Source organism: Aotus nancymaae, unplaced genomic scaffold, assembly GCF_030222135.1.
Source record: "Aotus nancymaae isolate 86718 unplaced genomic scaffold, 86718_ANA_hifiasm-v0.15.2.pri h1tg000008l, whole genome shotgun sequence".
Lineage (NCBI taxonomy): Eukaryota > Metazoa > Chordata > Mammalia > Primates > Aotidae > Aotus > Aotus nancymaae.
In genome coordinates, this window is record NW_026988419.1 from 2,609,458 (window position 1) to 2,628,761 (window position 19,304).

General features: G+C 47.6%; 1 protein-coding gene across 2 annotated transcripts in view; it reads right to left on the reverse strand.

The window, feature by feature from the left end:
* Positions 1-2,938, reverse strand: part of DIS3L2 (DIS3 like 3'-5' exoribonuclease 2) — a 392,467-nt gene extending 389,529 nt beyond the window's left edge. For both annotated transcript variants that reach the window (XM_012434086.2, XM_012434087.3), the window contains exon 1: positions 2,877-2,938. The gene's annotated coding sequence lies outside the window, so the exon portion shown is untranslated. The remainder of the gene's footprint in view (positions 1-2,876) is intronic.
* Positions 2,939-19,304: the final 16,366 nt, after the last annotated feature.

Below are 19,304 nucleotides of genomic sequence, written 5' to 3' on the forward strand. Positions count from 1 at the left end.
ACTTCCTGTCCCCTCCAATACAAAGACAAATTATATCTGTACTTTACAGACAAATCAAGTCCCATTTAACATAAATGATTTCCCCACCCTCTGACCTACTATAGCACTTAATATCTCTACCAAATATTTTGCATTTAAACAAATGCCCATTTTACTGCTTTCCTAACAATTTCATGTGTGCAGTCTTTTATTTCTTTTATATCCTTTAAAGTATGTAATGCTGTAGATGCTTAAATTTATTAAATTGAAATGAAATTATAATTTTGAATTATGAATTTTGGTACAGAAACTCCCACATTTTATTCCCAAATAATGTCATTTCCAAAAACGGTTCACATGCCTCAGTTTTAGCTCCATCATCATCAAATGAAAAATAAAGTCATTATCCAACGATGTTCAAATAAGGCTTACAGTTTTCTTAGTACCACTCATTCAAACTCAACCAGGAGAGGTTTTCCAGTGCCATAGTGTTTTTTGAAGTGTAAGTCTGGGCTATTAACAACACTCTTCAATGTAGCAAATTTCATTTGAAATACTTCTCAAACCTAGTCAGGCCCAGGAAGATTTCCTTTGGCAGAAAAACTGGAAGACACAAAATCTAACCTACAGAATATACTAACCACACCTCACTCACAACTGCAAAGCAAATTCCCCAGATAAGGATAAATTCAAGATGTACAATTAAATAAGTCTCACACCTACAGAACAATGGAACAGAAGAGAAAAATCAGAAATAAAGCCCCACACCTACAACCGTCTGATCTGCAACAAGCTGACAAAAACAAGCAATTTTTTTTAAATGTCAAATAGGGAAAGGGACTCCCTATTCAATAAATGGTGCTGGGATAACTGACTAGCCATATGCAGAAGAATGAAACTGGATCCTTATATTTCACGATATACATAATAAGTTAGAGATTTAAATGTAAAGACCTCAACCAGGCACAGTGGTTCATGCCTGTAATTTCAGCACTTGGGGAGATTGAGGCAGGTGGATCCCTTGAGCCTAGGAGTTAGAGACCAGCCTGGGAAACATGGTGAAACTACATCTCCACAAAAAATACAAAAATTAGCCAAATATAGTAGTGCACAGATGTAGTCCCAGCTACTCAGGAGGCTAAGGTGGGAGGATCACTTGAGCCAGGGAAGTCGATTCTGCAGTGAGCTGTAGTCACACCACTGCACTCCAGCCTGGGTGACAGTGAGACCCTGTCTCAAAATAAAATAAAAGACCTCAAACTATAAAAATCTTAGAAGAAAACCTAAGAAATACACTTCTTGACACTGACCTTGGCAAATTTTTGGCTAAGTCCCCAAAAGCAACTGCAGCAAAAACAAAAATTGACAAGTTGTAACTAATTAAACTATAAAGCCTCGAACAGCAAAAGAAATTACCAACAGAGTAAACAGACAACCTACAAAATGGGAGAGAATATTCACAAACTATTCACAAACTATGCATCTGACAACGGTCCAATATCAAGAATCCACATGGAACTTAAGCAACAAGCAAAAAACATGTAAGCCCGTTTTTCAAAATGGGCAGAAGACATAAACAGACACTTCTCAAAATAACCACCCTCCCCCCCAAAAAAAAGACCTGGACATACAAGCAACCAACAAATATATGAAAAAAATGCTTATATCAGAAAAATTCCAATCAAAACAAGAGTGAAATATCATCTCACACCAGTCAGAATGGCTATTATCAAAAAGTCAAAAGACAACAGATGCTGGTGAGGCTGTAGTGAAAAGGGAACACTACACACTGCTCGAATGTAAATTAGTTCAATCACTGTAGAAAGCAGTTTGGAGATTCCTCAAAGAACTTAAAGAGCCACCATTTCACCCAGCAATCCCATTGCTGGGTATAGAACCAAAGGAAAACAAACCATTATACCAAAAAGACATAGGCCCCTATATGTTCACGGCTGAGCTATTCACAATAGCAGTGACACGGAATCAACCTAGATGACCATCAATGGCGGACTGGACAAAGAAAATGTGGATGTACACCATGGAATACTATGCAGCCACAAAAAAGGAGGAACTTACGTCCTTTGCAGCAACATAGATGGAGCTGGAGGCCATAATCCTAAACGAATTAGCACAGGGACAGAAAACCAAATACCATATGTTCTCACTTATAAGTGGGAGCTAAACATTGAGCACACATGGACATAAACACGGGAACAATAAACACTGTGGACTACCGGATGGAGGGGCGAGATGGGGGATGCGGGTTTAAAACTACCTACTGGGTACTATGGTCACTACCTGAGTGCAATATACCCATGTAACTAAACTGCATGCGTATCCCCCATATCTAAAATAAAAGTTTTAATTATATATATATTTTTAAAAAGAATCTCTACGATCAATAGAGCAGATAAAGTGTATCACTGTGGAAAGCGCAAGCGTCAAGAACAGTGTTATAATTAAACGGCTGCTGTTCAAGATTCCTGAGGCACCCCATCCCTGCCAGTCCTGAACATCTCCATCAAGACCCCTGAGAACCGCATCCACAGGTGACCCGAGCCTCGGAAAGCATCCTCTCTATAGCAACAGGCTCTAATGCTGGTCTCGCTCCCCTCACACCATCCTAGGGTACAAGGGCCCAGGCGCTATGAGCGCGGCATGGGAGGCCAGGTCGGTCAAGAGCAGAGTGGGGAGCGGCGGACATTGACGGAGATGCAAGACAGGGGAGATGCGTGGGCCGGGGAGCAACGCCAGAGGCGGAAGACGTTCGTCCCGGGCCGCCGCCGCAGGTGCCTGGCGAAGCGCCGCGGAGCCTCCCAGAGGCCAGACCCCGGGTCGCCCCCGAAGCGGTCGTGCAGCACTAGGCAGTGTAGCTGGGAGGCGAGTGAGGGCCTCACCTTTTCTCCCCGGAGGCCGGCACCGCCGCAGTCCCGCAGTTGCTAAGGAGAATGCTCTTCCGGGTCAAGGGAGCGGCGTTCTAGAGAGCGACGGTGGCCGGGTGGGGCCAAGAGCGACGCGCGAGGGGTGTGTGCTCCGCGGCGGGTCTGGTAGTTGGCTGCTCAGCCGCGGCAAGGGCGAAATGGCCGGGCAGAGGCTTCCGCGCCTTCTCCGGCTTCACTCGCGGGGACAACTCGCTGCAACCGTTGGCTCCCAGTGGGCGGCCTCTGAGACGTCGTGTGCCGGGCTCCTCTCCCACCGGCGGGAGCCTTCCAGACCCGGCTCCTGAACCTCGGGGCTCTGCTCCACCCGGCCAGGTCTTGCACTGCAGACGCCGCCGGCCCCTTTCCTGTTACAAGGCTTTGCTCATTCTTTCATTTACTCATTGCTCATTTACTGGACAGTTAGTTGCTCAGGGCGAAGTGCAGTGCTGGCACTGAGGATACAGAGATGGGCAACCCCCGCGTGCTCCCTGCCCTCAGGATGTGTGGCTGATGGCAGAGCAGGCAGACGGCGTCCCATCCAGACAAGGGGGGGGAGCAGCTGGTGATGGAGACGTCAACCTAGTAGAAAGGGTAGGGAAGAGGGTTTCAGGTGAGAGAGGAAACGTAGTTGAGAAAGCCCTGACAGTTCAGTGTGGCCCGCCCAGGGACGTGTGTGGAGAGGAGACAGTCGCTAGGCACCGGACTTAGGAAACCAATTTTGTAAATGTGAGCAAAGGAAAAGGAACCCCCAAAGAGCAGCCAGAACGTTTGGAAGAGCACAAGAAGAAAGAATGTCAGTCAGAAAGAAAGAAAGAAAGACGGCTGCCATTCTCAAGCTGTAGAAATCAAGTGTCCATTCGTGACCATAGAAAAATCAAACTTCCGAGACCAGCCTGGCCAACATGGGGAAATCCCGTCTCTACTAAAAATACAAAAATTTGCTGGGAGTGGTAGCTAGCACCTGGAATCCCAACTACTTGGGAGGCTGAGGCAGGAGAATTGCTTGAACCCTGGAGGTGGAGGTTGCAGTGAGCCGAGATCATACCACTGCACTCCAGTCTGGGTGACAGAACAAGAGTCTGTCTTAAAAAAGAAAAAAAAGAGAGACAGACTACTTAATTAACGATATTTTGCAAACCATTTTGTTTAAGTATAACCTGGTATTGCTAAAAGGTAATTGTTAGACAAACCTGGGAATAAGATGAGGCTATGGCGGAGTGCAGACTTCCCTTCTATTTTGTGGTGATGACAATGTTCTAGAATTGATGATGAAATGGTAGAACAACTCCAGGGTGAGCCCTTGGATTTCCGATGCACAGGTGCGCCGGCTTCCCACCATCTTTAGGTTGATCCTTCTCCTTCCCCACGTGTTCCTCGCCCTTTCCCCCAGACACACAGCTCTGTGTTCACCATGGCAAAGCCATCCTGGCTACAAACCACCCTTGAGGTAGAACTGGTGAGATGACTGTTTTGAGGAGCCCTAGAGGGACAAGCTACATTTAAATTGTTAGGAAGTCTTTGCCTACAAGGATTTCCTAAAACTCTTTCTAGACACACCTCAAGGGAAATATTTTCTCCTCTCACCTCTTATCAACAGATGGTCAGTAAATGGAACACACTTTGCTCTGAATATGAGAGCTGCCCATGAAAAGCTATCAGGCAGCCCCGGTAAGCAGGCGAGAAACTGGTGAGAGACTAAAATGCACATGAAACAATTCAGCAGCTGTCTGGCTCTTGCTCTAAACTCATTACTGCTTTCTCCGTCTTGGGAGAAAACCTCATTTGGGCCCCCAGTTATCCATAGTGTGAATTTCAGCAGTAGTTTTGGGTGATCCTTGGAGGCTTCCTTGTCATATCTTTATATAAAAGGGTTTGGTAGGCCAGGTGGTTTCAATAAGCACAACAGACACATCTGGTACACCTTTGTTAACCTCCCCAATATATGACGTAGACGTTTTATTGAGTACAAACCCAGGTTTGAATTCTAGTTCTGCCATTCCTTGGGCAAGTTACTCAACTTCAGTGTGCTTCAGTTTCCCCATCTATAAAATGGGAATGAAAATAGCCATTAGGATTAAATAAGTTAATAGCTAGTTGCTAAGTAAGCACTTAGAATAGCACCAGTATACAGTAAGCATGCTACAGGTATTCTTTGTAACATCCAATTTGATAAATTGTTCCTTCTGATTTCCCTCTACACTTTATTCTTCACTGATAATGGAAGGAATGATTTATCAAATTTGATCATTAATATATATACTCAAGAAAATAAAAACATGGACCAGTTTTTTATTACATGGCTCACACCTGTAATCCCAGCACTTTGGGAGGCCAAGGCAAGCAGATCACTTGAGGTCAGGAGTTCAAGACCAGCCTGGCCAACATGGCAAAACCCCATCTCTACTGAAAATACAAAAAGAATTAGCGAGGTGTCGTGGCACACACCTATAATCCCAGCTACTCTGGAGCCTGGGGCACAAGAATTGCTTGGACCCAGGAACCAGAGGTTGTGGTGAGCTGAAATCATGCCACTGCACTCCAGCCTGGCAGCAGAATGACATGTCTCAAAAAATAATAAAAATAAAATAAAACCATATATCCCCCCATTCAAAAATGTGTACATACCTGCTCATAGCAGCATCATTCATAACAGCCAAAAAGGAGAAACAACCCAAATGTCCCTCAGCTAACAAAAAGATAAACAAAATGTGGTGATATTCATACAGTGGAAGATTATTTGGGCATAGAAAGAAACAAATTACTGATACATGCTACAACATGGATAACTCTTGAAAACATTGTACTAAGTAAAAGAAGCCAGACACATAAGGCCACATATACTGTATGATTCCATTTATATAAAAGGCCCAGAAAAGGCAAATCTATTGACACAGAAAGTAGATTAGTGTTACAAAGGCTTGGAGAGTGGGGATTGGACGTTGACGGTTAAGGGGTACAGGGTTTCTTTTCAGGGTGATGAAAATGTTCTAAAATTGATTATGGTGATGGTAGCTCAACTCTGTGGCTAAACACCATTGAATTCTGCATTTTAAGGGGGTGAGTTATATAGTATATGAATTATATCTCAAAAAGCTGTTACAAAATAAATTTACTCTGTTTCAAAACAGGTGAAAAGAGTGTGTGTGTGTGTGTGTGTGTGTGTGTGAGAGAGAGAGAGTTAATTTAACCCTCAATCCATTGTATTTACTGATCCTTACAAAACCATGACACTAAAGTTTATTTTCATCCTGACCTTTAATATGGGATCTGAAACAAAATATTGAACTAGATTCAACAAATTTGGAAGAGTTGGTTCTTTGTTGAATAAATATTTCCACCTTTCAGGTGACTTTATCCTTTCCAGAGATATAAAGTTGTCCAAGGCATTGACTTATAATAAAAATCTCGAGGGAAACCCAAGTATTCTTATGAAGAAAGTTTCTTGTGAAACTCAAAGCACTCAACCAGATAAAGTGAATTTTCACTGTGAGCCCCCATGCACTCATGGCTGGCTTTGGTACCTCCAGCCTTGCAGCCCCAGCGTCTGAGGTGGCCCTAGCCCCTAGCTCTGCCGGTCCACCCATGTTGAAATCTCCCGGGGAGCCTCAGAAACAGTCCCTGTGTCTCTGGTGCTGCTCTCTGCTGCCACCCCAGAGACTAGCCCCTCCCTCGGTGGTCCCTTAGGTGAAAGGGCAAGGAGAGGCAGCCTGCCACCATTTCCAGGGTGTCCTGAGAAAGCATCAGGACCTCAGGGCAGCACAGCCTTCCTCGTTCACACTCAGCCCGGCACCCAGGGCCTGCCCATGGAGCCACAATCACAAGCAGGGGGTGGGCTCCTCCCCATGAGAAGTGGATCCCCTAGACTGGGGTGAAGAGAAACACCAGTGCTGGCCATGAGTGCAGCTCCCTGTGCTGGTTGTTCTCCACTTTTCCCTTCACCCCCAAAATTCGCTGTCTTTATTCTCTGCCCTGCATAGCCATGATTCCGTTGGGGGTTGCTTTTGGTGGTTATAGTCCCAGCAGGAGGCTCCGCTATCACATTCTCAGCTCTCTGCCACAATCCTCTATTTAGTTCTCATATCACATGAATAGTCCCGTCACTAAACTCCCCCAGTAAAACCTTCTGAGTTGCCACAATACTGACTCCAACGCCTCTCCCCACCAAGACTCTTGGGGAATCCTAAGATAGAGAAGTAGCTCCCCAAAAAGGTGAAATTGACTATTCTATCATTAGGACAGCCGAAGGCTGAGCCACATTTAATCTGGTTCGGAAAAATTTTAAAAGGTGTCATTCCTTTTGCCTTAGTGTTGCTGAGCAAACCCATACTGTGATGCAAGTGTGGACCTCTGTGTGCAATAGGGCTCCCTATCACCTGTCCACTGGAAGTCCTTGTGTATTCGCCCTCATTTTGTGAAGAGAGTTTAGATGCATATGACAGTTTATCACCTTGATTAAAGCTCCCTTGGTTACTCCATCCGGAATATGGCACTGGCCCCTCCTCTCAATCCCCCAGTAGAGCAAAGGCCAGGTTCTCACAGGTGCCTGAGACCACAGGGATGCACAGCACAGGTAACAACGTTACTGCACATGCCCAGACCCTGCTCAGGCTGCTACTGGGGAAGCACCTGTTTCCTGATGGCCAGGGGCAGCTCACTTCTCCCTCTGAAACTGCCCCAGTGCTCCCCTTATGGCAAAGCCAAGCCCCACTGACCCAACCATCAGCTCCAGAGAGAGGATCTTTTTCTGCCATCTTTCTCAAAGGCCCCACCCTATTCTTCCTGCCCCAGGACATTATCTGACAGTGGAAAAACCGGGTCATGCAGGACCAGGATGGGGTTGGCTTCTCTGATCTCATTAAAGTAATCCCAAAATATCACAAGATCTAAGTTATTCACATTCATCTGTGGTCAGTTCGTTATATTTTAGTAAAAATGAGGAAGCAACCTACAAGTTCATCAATAGGGAAGTGACTATTTAAGTAAATGATGAGATCTTCATTCAACAGAATGCCATGGAAAATGATGACATAAACCTAGACATAGTTATGTGGAATGGAGAGGATGGGAGGATTGCATGAATAATTCAGGAAAAGTGCTTAGAATTGTATGGGCCACGTAGAAATGCTCTAGAGGTGAGGGCAAGTAGAAAAAGAAGCTGCTACAAAACCATGCTATAGTGCAATTGAATTGTATTATTAAAATAAATGGATCTGTATGTGTTTATATACATAGAAAAATATCTGCAAGGATGTTAACCAAAATACAAACAGTGACTGTCTCATGGTGGTGGGCCTTGATGTATTCTCCTTCATATTCAGTTGTATCATTTATGTTATCAGTATTTTTTTTTTTTGAGATGGGGTCTCACTGTTGCCCAGGCTGGAGTGCAATGGCACAATCTCAACTTATTGCAACCTCTGCCTCCCAATCTCAAGGGAGCTTCCCAACTCAGCCTCCTGAGTAGCTGGAACTACAGTTTCACACCACCACACCTGGCTAATTTTTGTAATTTTTTTTTTTTTTTTTTTTGGTAGAGACAGGGTTTCACCACGTTGGCCAAGCTGGTCTCAAACTCCTGGGCTCCAGCAATCTGCCTGCCTTGGCCTCCCAAAGTGCTGGGATTACAGACGAGAGCCACCATGCCCAGCCCTGTGTTATCTGTATTCTAATGATTATGTGATGGCTTTCTTTTAAATTATTCAGGAAATGATCAAGAAAACAGATTTTTAAGAATTTTCTGCTCAACCTTATCTTAACATGAGAAATCTTCACATGAACTTGGTAATGCAGCCCAAGTTACATATTACCCAGGAAAAAACTATGTTTTTTTAATTAGAATAAAATAAAGGAAGGCCAGGCATGGTGGCTCATGCCTGTAATCCTAGCACTTTGGGAGGCCAAGGTGAGTGAATCGCCTGAGCTCAGGAGTTCAAGACCAGCCTGGGCAACACAGTGAAACCCCGTCTCTACTAAAATACAAAAAAAAAAAAAAAAAATAGCCAAGTGTGGTGGCACACACCTGTAATCCCAGTTACTTAGGAGGCTGAGGCAGGAGAATTGCTTGAACCCAGGAGGCAGAGGTTGCAGTGAGCCGAGACACTGCACTCCAGCCTGGACAACAGAGTGAGACTCCATCTCAAAAAGTAAAATAAAATAAAAAATAATAAAATAAAGTAAAACCTTTCAAATTTAAAATATCTAGTTACAATACTTGAGGCCCGCTCAGTGGACTGTAGCCTGAGAAGTCATGCCCCACCATCCCCTGGTAAGGAAACTAAATTGCTTTCTGTGGAATGATCAGCTGCCCCAAGGTGCTGCTCTCGGTTCTGGAGCCAGCCCATCTGGGTTTAATCTGACTTAGCCACTTAACAAATTGTGATCTAGGGCAAGTTACACAGGACGCAGAAGGTCACTTTATATTGTTAAATATAAAAGGTGAAGGAAGACATAACATTGGGTACTGCACTGGGTAGGTCTCTGGTTGCAAGCAACAGAAACCCAATTCCAATCTGCTTAAGCACAAAGCAGGCAGAGTGGTCCTTGGCTCAACAAATTGACATGACAGGAGTATGACTGAACTCAGAGACTGAATATGGCCATAGGCAGCTCCAGGCCAACCACCTGTACATGACAGGAAAGAGATTTCATCCTTGCCAGCTCCACAGAGAGAAAACAAATCCCTGGAAGTTCTTTAATGGGCTGGCTTGGATCACATGCCCATCCCTGAACCAATCGTATAGCCAGGGGGTGCAGCCCATTGTAAACACCTGTTCTTCCCTTACCAACACCCTTTTCCCTCATCCTTTTGTTAACAGTAATCAATTTTTGTCTAGAGACTCATCCTTTCCTCAACCTCCAGGATTCTGCTGAGGCAGGCAATCTCCATATTTCACCTCTGGGGCCCCAGAGATTGATGCTTGAGCTAAGTCTAGCCGATCTATGAAAAGCCATCCCCCTGGCCACAGTGACTGTACAAGTCAAACAAGTCAAACAAGGCCAACAAGGCCAGTCGGTCCTTCCATAAGATTCTGTCTAGACATTAGAAGAAGACATCTGGGAGCACCACCCTCCCTGCCTCCATCCATTACCACATGAAGGAAGATGCTCTGTAGGAGGAGGAAAGAATGAGGCCGTCACATGGAGGCAGAGAAGTTGCTGGGAGCAAGGGAGAAGTTCAACATCACTTGAGTCACTGAATCTGGTGGCCTCTGAGCCAGCAAATAGCCCCTCAGCCTGGACTTCCTGGTTATGCAACCAATAACGTTCCTTATAGCTGGAGTTATTTTTCTGCCATTGACCAACTGGGGGCTTGGTTCCGGCCAGATCTGGGTCATGTGCTTGTCTATAATAAAAGGGATGGGTTATTGAGATTGGTAGGCCTCAATAATACAGGGTTAGGGTGGAGGGAGAGTTCCCAAAAGAAGTTGGTGCTGCACAGGAGAATGCAATAATAACATCCAGACAAGTATTAAAACAGTTGTTACCAAATAAAAGGGGGTTTTATCCAGTTCTATTAGGCTTTGCAAATCAATTGCCAAAAAAATAAGTATGCAGAAAATAGTTAGGAAAGCTGTATATATTAAACTTTGCGTGCTACAAATAATTGTCATATTTTTAATGCACATGAGATATTTATAAAAACAATATATATTCAGGCACAAAAGAAAATCTGACTGGGGATGGTGACTCATAGCCTGTAATCCTAACACTTCTTCAGGAGGTGGAGACAGAAGGACTGCTTGAGCCCAGGCATTCAAAACCAGCTTGGACAACAGAGTAAGATCCTTGTCTCTATGAAAAAAGTAAATTAAGGCCGGGTGCAGTGGCTCACACCTGTAATCCCAGCACTTCGGGAGGCTAAGGCAGGCGTATCACCCGTGGTCAGGAGTTTGAGACCAGCCTGGCCAACACGGTGAAACCTCATCTCTACTAAAAATACTAAAACTTAGCCAGGCGTGGTGGCACAGGCCTGTAGTTCCAGCTACTCAGGAGGCTGAGGCAGGAGAATCGCTTGAACCCGGGAGGCAGAAGTTGCAGTAAGCCAAGATCACACCACTGCACTCCAGCCTGGGTGACAGAGCAAGACTCCATCTCAAAAAAAAAAAAGTAAATTTAAACAAATTAGCCAGGTGTAATGGAGGTCGTGTATAGTTCCAGGTACTTGGGAGGCTAAGCTGGGAGAACTTGAGCCCAGGAGGTCGAGGCTATGGTGAGCTGTGATCGTACCACTGCATTTCAGCCTGGGGGAGAGAGTAAACCCTGTCTTAAAAAAAGAAACAGAAAATCTCAAAAAAGTTCCAATCTCATAAATATTACGGTTTTAAGATCCCTAATTCAAAACTTCAAAATCCAAAATGCATAAAATCCAAAACTTTTTGAGCACCAACATGACGCTCGAAGGAAATGTTTATTGGAGCATGTTGAATTTCAGATTTTTGGATGAGGGATCCTCAGCTAGTAAGTGTATGATGCAAATATTCCCAAAACCAAAATATCCAAAATTAAAACCTTTCTGATCCAAAACATTTGGGATAAGGGGTATTCAACCTGTATAAGTTATACCATCTGACCTCAATACAACAATGTTAAAAACCCATAATAAGAGCTTAATGAGGCAGGGCACGGTGGCTCACACCTGTAATCCCAGCATTTTGGGAGGCCGAGGCAGGTGGATCACTAGGAGGCGGAGGTCGTGGTAAGCCGAGATTGCGCCGCTGCACTCCAGCATGGGCAACAGATCGAAACTCCATCTCAAAAAAAAAAAAAGGATTTAATGAAAATAAAATGCAACTAATTAAAATTAAAATTACTTTTATAAAAGTTTGTAAACTAAAAATAACATTTATATAAGTAAGCGACTGCGTGGGGAATTTTTTTATTTTAAGGCAAAACCAGGGGAAATACCTACCAGTCTACAGAACACATGCAGTAGCTCTCAAAACTTTACGGAACAGCAGAACATATTTACCTGAGTTGAATATTTATCATGAATCAAGTTAAAATAAAAATGAAAGAAACAATTATCACTACATCATATGGGAAATGGATAATAGTGACATGTGAGTAAGAGATCTTTACTCACCACTTACCACAGAACATTCCAGACAGGTTAAAGTTAAATCCACACATGCATACACACTCATACAACCATTTTTTAAAACCACAACAGAAGAATATAAAAGCATATGCTTCCCCATCTACCGAGACACTGGTGTCAGGATGAAGTGTGGGTTTCAGGGCAGACAGACTTCTGAGTTTCAGTCCCACCTGTGGTGCTTACTCAAGTACTTAACATTTCTGAGCTTAGTCTCCCATCTGTGTAAGGTAGGTGAAAACACCCAGTCCGCAAGAATCAAAGCCACTACGTGGTCCACACTTTCAGCCTCTGTAGTGTCCTCGTCAGGCTGGGTACTAGGGCAGCAGGGCAAAACAAACAAGATCTCTGCTCTCCAGGAACAAATGGCCCAGGAGAAAGGCCTGAGCCAAGTGACCACACAAACATGTAGTCCAAGAAAAGTGCAGGAGGCTATGGGAACTCAGTACGTCTCTAAAATGTGTAAACATCTGTATATGAGCATAGAAAAGCAATACAGTGAAAGACCATTGCATAGTAAACATGAAAATAATGATATCGATATATCTGACACTCTGATCAATACAAAGCCCATATACCAGGTCATGCCCATTGCCACAGGGCTGACAAAATTCCACCAAACCACATAGAGTGCTCATGCTACAAACCCTTTCAACCAGCAATTAGAAAGAAACAAAGGAAGGAATGAAGGGAAGGAGGGTGGGAGGGAGGGAGAAGGAGAGACGAAAGAAAGGTAGAAAGGAAGCTGTGCGCGGTGGCTCACGCCTGTAATCCCGACACTTTGGGAGGCCAAGGTGGGAGATCACCTGAGATTGGGAGTCCGAGACCAACCTGACCAACATAAGGAAACCCCATCTCTACTAAAAGTACAAAATTGGCCAGGTGTGGTGGCGCATGCCTGTAATCCCAGCTACTCGGGAGGCTGAGGCAGGAGAATTTCTTGAACCCGGGAGGTAGAGGTTGCGGTGAGCCAAGATTGTGCCATTGCATTCCAGCCTGGGGAGCAAGAGCAAAAACTCTTTCTCAAAAAATAAAAAGAAAGGTAGAAAGGAAAAGGGGAGAGAAGGAATGAGAGAGGAAGGGAGGGAGGAGGAAAGAAAGAAAAGAGGAAAACTGTTTCTATGGAGATGTTTTTACTTGGCGATATTTGTAAGCACGTGACACTGGAAACAGCCCAAATGCTGACTGTGAACCATTATATTGGAGATATGCAGATTCATGGAAAAGGTTTTATAAAATCATATTACATGAAAAAGTTGATCACAAGAGATTATGTGCACTTCAATTCCAACCAGGCACAAAAGTTGCCTGGAGGATCTGAAAACCTAGCGAAGTGGTAGGCAGGCCATGTTATATGAGTGAAGCCGTGTGTATTTTGCTGTTAGTTTGACATTTCTGTTTATCTTGCACTATAACGTTGGGTAAATATTCCATACCAAATTTCTAAGAAAGATTGATTTTTAAGGGACCATTCATCATTCCACCCAAGTAAGTTCAGCATCCCCAGGTTATCTTCCTTAAGCTCAGCCTGCAGTTTCCAAGGAAGCAAGAGACTGTGTGTGCAAGGCAGAGGCCAGCAGGGCCAGCCAACAGGCTCCTCCTACAGAAGCAGCTGCCCATGCATGGGCTCCTGGCCCGGTGAGGCCTGGGAGCATCTTATCGCATGAGCTCATGTGAAAGGCCCACGCCTCCAGATCCCCAGTAAACATATGCCATTCCTTTCCTGTCACCGCCCAGCCCTACTCCAGTGCCAATGAGCTCATTGCTGCTGGGCAAGGCCTGCTGGGGTCAGATAACCCACCAGGGGCAGCTCCTTTCCCAGCCTCCAGCCCCTGCCCTGTGCCCCCAGGAGACACAGGGCTGCCCTGATTCCCACTCTGTGGTTCCAGGCAGAACAGAGAGCTTTATCTGAGATTAGCCTCTGTCCTGGGGGGTTGAGCTGGTTCTCTCACTCCTGCCCCCTAGTGATGGCCTGGCCTCAGTCTGTGACCAGGTGGACCCGCCCAGCCTCCAGGCCCTGCCCGAGCCACTGTCTTGTTTCTGTCTCTCCTGTCTCAGTCCCAGAATCTGCAGCAACCCTGAGCCCAGAGGCCATTTCCCAGGTGGGTGTCTGCCAGCGGAGTCACTGGACAAGGGAGGGGGGCAGAAATGGAGGCCCTGCCCTCAGGGACCCTGGGTGGCTGCTATCAGGGGAGGTTTCTCCCAGCATGTCAGAGCTGGTTCATTCATTCAGTCTCACAGAAGAGGGCGCCGCCCCCCCCCACCATCGTGTGCCAGGCCCCGCAGCAATGGAGTCCCAGATGAGTCCCAGCAGTCCTGATCTCACAGACAACTGGAGAGAGAATGTCCCCCTGGTCCTGCTCTGTTCCTGTGGGCGGTGGTCCTCGCCTAGGCCTCAGGACCCTGCCCCACCCACCTCCCACGCCAGCTGGCTCTGGCCTCAGACCACTACACACTGGCCACCAAGAGGGCCGATGTTCTGAAACTAGAGCTTGTCTTCCCCGACCACAGCCACGGCATTCCCAATCAGCCCTGCCTCGCCCTTCCCAGACTTCCCAGATCCTAATGGGAAAGAAGGAGAAGAAGGGACAGTGAGGTCCCAGAGAAATGGCCACTGACAACTGGGCACAGTTGTTCACACCTGTAATCCCAGCACTTTGGGAGGCTGAGGTGGGCAGATGACAAAGTCAGGAGTTCGAGACCAGCCTAGCCAAAATGGTGAAACCCCATCCCTAGTGAAAATACAAAAAAATTAGCCAAGTGTGGTGGCGCATGCCTGTCATCCCAGCTACTCCGGAGGCTGAAGCAGGAAAATCGCTTGAACCCAGGAGGTGGAGGTTGTGGTGAGCGGAGATCACGCCATTGCACTCCAGCCTGGGCGACAGAGCAAGACTCCATCCCCCTCCCAAAAGAAGAAATGGCCACTGACAGATATGACAGAAGCCCCAGAGCTCTGAACCCCACCCCACCCCAAAATGGCCACGGGTGATGGAGGAGCTATGTCTGTTTGTCTGCCAAGCCACGCACCACATTCCCACAGAAGCCCACTGAACGCAAGGTGGAGACAGCTGTTCCTCTCAGCAAATGTTCTCTGGGGGAAGCAGGGTAGCTCGCTCCCCAGCCCGTCCCCGTGGCTCGCTGGACTTCAGCCCACTCACTCATAGGGCCGCAGCAGCCTGCTGAGCCCATGTGGCTGAGGGCAGACCATGGAGCCAGGTGGGGCCTCCACAGTTCCATCTGCAAAATGGGGCTGGTCACTTTGCCAGGGGAGCAGGCTGTGGGGGTGGCAGGCATGGTTCCCGGGAGAGCAAGCCTCAGGGCTCAGCAGAGTGGGCACACCCTGGAAAAGCTTCCCAGGCCCTCTCACTTCCCTTCTGTCCTGGCCAGGGCCTTCTGCCAGAAGCACTCTTGAGGGTCACACGGCCCTCTCCAGCAACCTCATCTCCCGGGAGCTTCTCCGCGAGCAACCCAGGCACACCACCCATCTGCCCGCTGCTCTGCTGCCCATGAAACTCAAGGGACAGAGAGAAGGTGGCATGCCTGCGTCCAGGCAGGTTGTAGCATCTGGAGGTCTGGGGACAGGCTGCCCAGCGGCTGACACAACTTCTCCGAGCCTGCAAAGTTTCCTCAGGTCACCAGAAGGAGCAGGGCTCCACCGTCTGGGCTCCTCTGTCTGGACACTGTCCTCTGAAGCCAGACGCCCTGTCTCCCACCGTGCAGACTCCAGACCTTCCCCCGCCCTCCCCGGCTCAGCAGCCACCCAGCTTTCTGGATTTTCTTACAACACCTCACTCCCCACACTGTGTCTCTGAGCTTGATGAGGCCTATTCTGCCTGAGGAACACATTTGGATCTAATGGGGTGGGAAGGTGCTGAAGTTAGAAATATTTGCTTGATTTAGTAATGCATATGAGCATATGTCTCATTCATTTTACCTACATGAACACTCCCCCTTCAGGATGCAAGTTACGGTCAGCAACTAATTCTTTAGAGGCAGTGTGATCATTAGAATCATCTCCATCAAATGATTTTGAATATGATTTTTAAAGACAGCAATGCCAGCAGTCAGCCTGGACCAGTCCTTGAACACTGCCCTGAGGATTTGTTTTGCTATTTCCATAGGGAAACATCGGAGTCCCCTAATTTTACGTCTCTACATATTGACCCCTTTGCCCTTCTATCCATCGCTAAGGGAAGAAGGCAGGGACACCCCAGATGTCCTCACCCTCACATCAGGGGCTCTCCATGGAAGCAGTAGGGCTCTGGTAGAATGGTTATTCCAAGAATGGAGTGTGAGGGAGGTCAAGCGGTGGGCACTGAAGGCATGGAGATGCCTAGGGCTGATGTGTAAGCAACAAAAGCCAGCTCTGGCTGAAAGAAATGGAAAGGAATGCATTAAAAGGGCATTGGAGGCTGAGCTTGGTGGCTCATGCCTGTAATCCCAGCAGTTTGGGAGCCCGAGGTGGGTGGATCACCTGAAGTCAGGAGTTCGAGACCAGCCTGGCCAACATAGCAAAACCCCATCTCTGCTAAAAATACAAAAATTAGCCAAGCATGGTGGTGCAAGCCTATAATTCCAGCTACTCAGGAGGCTGAGGCAGGAGAATCACTTGAAGCCGGGAAGCAGAGGTTGCAGTGAGCCGAGATCACGCCATTACATTTGGCAGTCAGGAAGGCTTGGGAATAACTTAGCCAGGGTCAGTTCCCAATGTCTAGTGCAGAACAGGTCGAGGGAGGACCTCAGTGCAGCCATTGGTGCCAGACTTTATGCCAGCCTTTATCAGTGACAACTCTGTCACAGAACAGTGGTTGCTACCGCTGCCACCCTGTCCAGGAACTGCTCTTGTAATATGATTCAGAGCAATCCCTGAAGACCTGGCTTCTCTGAGATGACTGCAACCAATTTGAAACTCAGGGCTAGTGCAATGGGATTGGGGCAGTCCAGGTCACACACCATGTGCAGGTTGCGAGCGTGCCTGAGATAGCAAGCTCGTGATGTCTCAGCTTCTCCAGTGGGCTGAGATGCCGGGCAGCAGCAACGATGGACATGGCCCGCTTCACATGGACACTCATCTCTACTCCTTACCACCTCTGTGGGCATCGACATCCTTAAGCAGCTGCTTCCTGGGAAGTTCTGAACCCTATACAGCTCTATGCTGGGACTTTATCTCGTAAATTATTTCTCCCACAAGGCAAAACAGGCCATCATTTCAGGAGAATGATCTTTCTTCTCCTTGCCAAGTGTACACTGGACATAAGGGACCTTCTTGGGCAATCCTCGAGAAAGGCTTGTTGTGTAAGGTTGCATGTTGGGCCCAGAGACACTTCACACAGGCAGGATGGTGGCTTTTCAAACAATTTATGGGCTTTGGGCTTAAAAGTGTCTTCCAATCTCTGTGGAGCACAGATTGCAAGAAGTTTCTTCCCTCCAGCCCTCATCAGCATCTGGCTTGGTCATGTCTGCTTCTTACAAGTGTTTTCTGGTCATTCTCATCTTAGAAACTGACCGCTTACCAGAGAGCAGTGGGTGATGACACACTCATGGGGCAGAATTCTGCAGAGAAGTTTCTGGCTTGGAAAATCCAGAGACATGGCTCCCTTGAGGTGACTGGTGGTCCTGGATCCTAGCAAGTCCATTCCATGATCCCTTCTGGGAAGGTGCCAAGTTAGGGGGCTTCTGTGAGACACTTAGGGGTCCCTTCTATCCATAGAGAGAAGCCCCCTCCTCCTTGAAGACTGTGGTCACTGTCAAATCTGAAACAAGGTCTCCAAGACCAGACAATAGACATTCTCCTCCAGGTACAAACCAAGAAGGCTCGCCTCAGGGACCCCCAGAGCAGGAAAAGAGTGGCTCACTGCTTGGAAAAGCTCCACATGACCAACATTTTACCAGAGTCCAGCCAAGGCAAGCGCTTGTCCCCAGAGCAAGAATTTGGCAGCAGATCCATTTGCTCTGCAAACATTTGGTGCCGGCTCCGAGCTGAGGTTGGGGTGCTGAGCTCTTTTCTGCTGGGGAGGCCCTCTTGTTCACTACCCTGCTCACTTTCTCGGAGCTGAAGCCTCAGCCCCTGCCCCCCTCACCTGCCCATTGACAGCCAGATGGAGAGCTGTTGATTCCCCCAGGGAACGAAACCTATTTGTGGAGGACCTATCTTTTCTTTTTGACAAGCGAGGGAAAAGGAGGAATGAACTCTGACGTCATGGGCTGCGTAGGACAGTGGGGTTGGAGGCCATCTGGAGCAGGTGCTGGCAGAGCCCCTGGGAAAGGGAAGGAGGGCAGCTGGCTCATCAGATGGGGGTGTCCTGGGGTCAAAGACTCATGGCACAATGAGGTTAAGCTTTCCTGGAATCTCTGGCCCGTGAAGGATGAATGACACTTCCTTGGCCTCCAGCTCCTCCAGTACTCCAGTCCAGCCCCATGGGCTCCGGACTCCTGGAGGAAGGTACCAAGCTCAAGGAGATCTGGCCATGCCCGGGCCTCTGTGTCCTCTGAGGGCCTGCACCACTAAACAGTCCTGGGGAGTCTCAGGAGCTGCGGGAGTCCTCCCGCCAGAAGTACGAGTCTACATGCAGTGACATTCAGATCTCTCTTCCGCCCCAGCTGCCTCCTGCTGCATTTGTCCAGGGAGAGGTTGGAAGCCTCTTATCAGGCCCTGGATTCACTCTGCGCTGTCTAGAAAGCAAGGATGATGTTTTTCTAATTACAGGTGGTGAAACTGAGGGCCCCACGCAGTGACAGGACTTGGCCAGGGTCCCGCAGCAATTTCCCCGCCTGGCCTCAAGACCCGCTCATTGCCTGTTTAGTGTCCTCTCTGAGAAGTTATGCAGCTGGAAGGGGGCCCTGGGATGAAATAATTGCAGAGAAACAGATGGGCCGCTCCGCAACAACCCTCCCCTCCTGTATGCCTGAGAACCCGCCTCTGCAGCCCTGGGGCCAGGAGGGGGCGCTGCTTTGCAGGGCTCGTGTTCCTCCCTCCTGGGACCTAGGCTGGACAGTCCCATCATAGCTGCTCCTTCCCCAGCCTCCCAGAAGCCCTTCCATACACCTTTCTCCCACCAGGCATCCTGATCAGGGCCCACTCTCATCTTCCATCGCGTCCTGATTCCGGCCAGACGTTGCCTGTCCCAAGGAAGGGCCCCTCTCCAGTAGGTGTGAGAGTCTCACCTTGCCCTTCTGGGAGGAAGGAAAGCATGAAGAGGGGCCCATAGAATGGGGTCCCACCCTTCAGAGGGCAAGAGGGGAGTAAACAGTCCCACCCATGCAACTCTCCGACGCTGAAGGCTCTGCATACTCCCAACCTACTGTGGCAG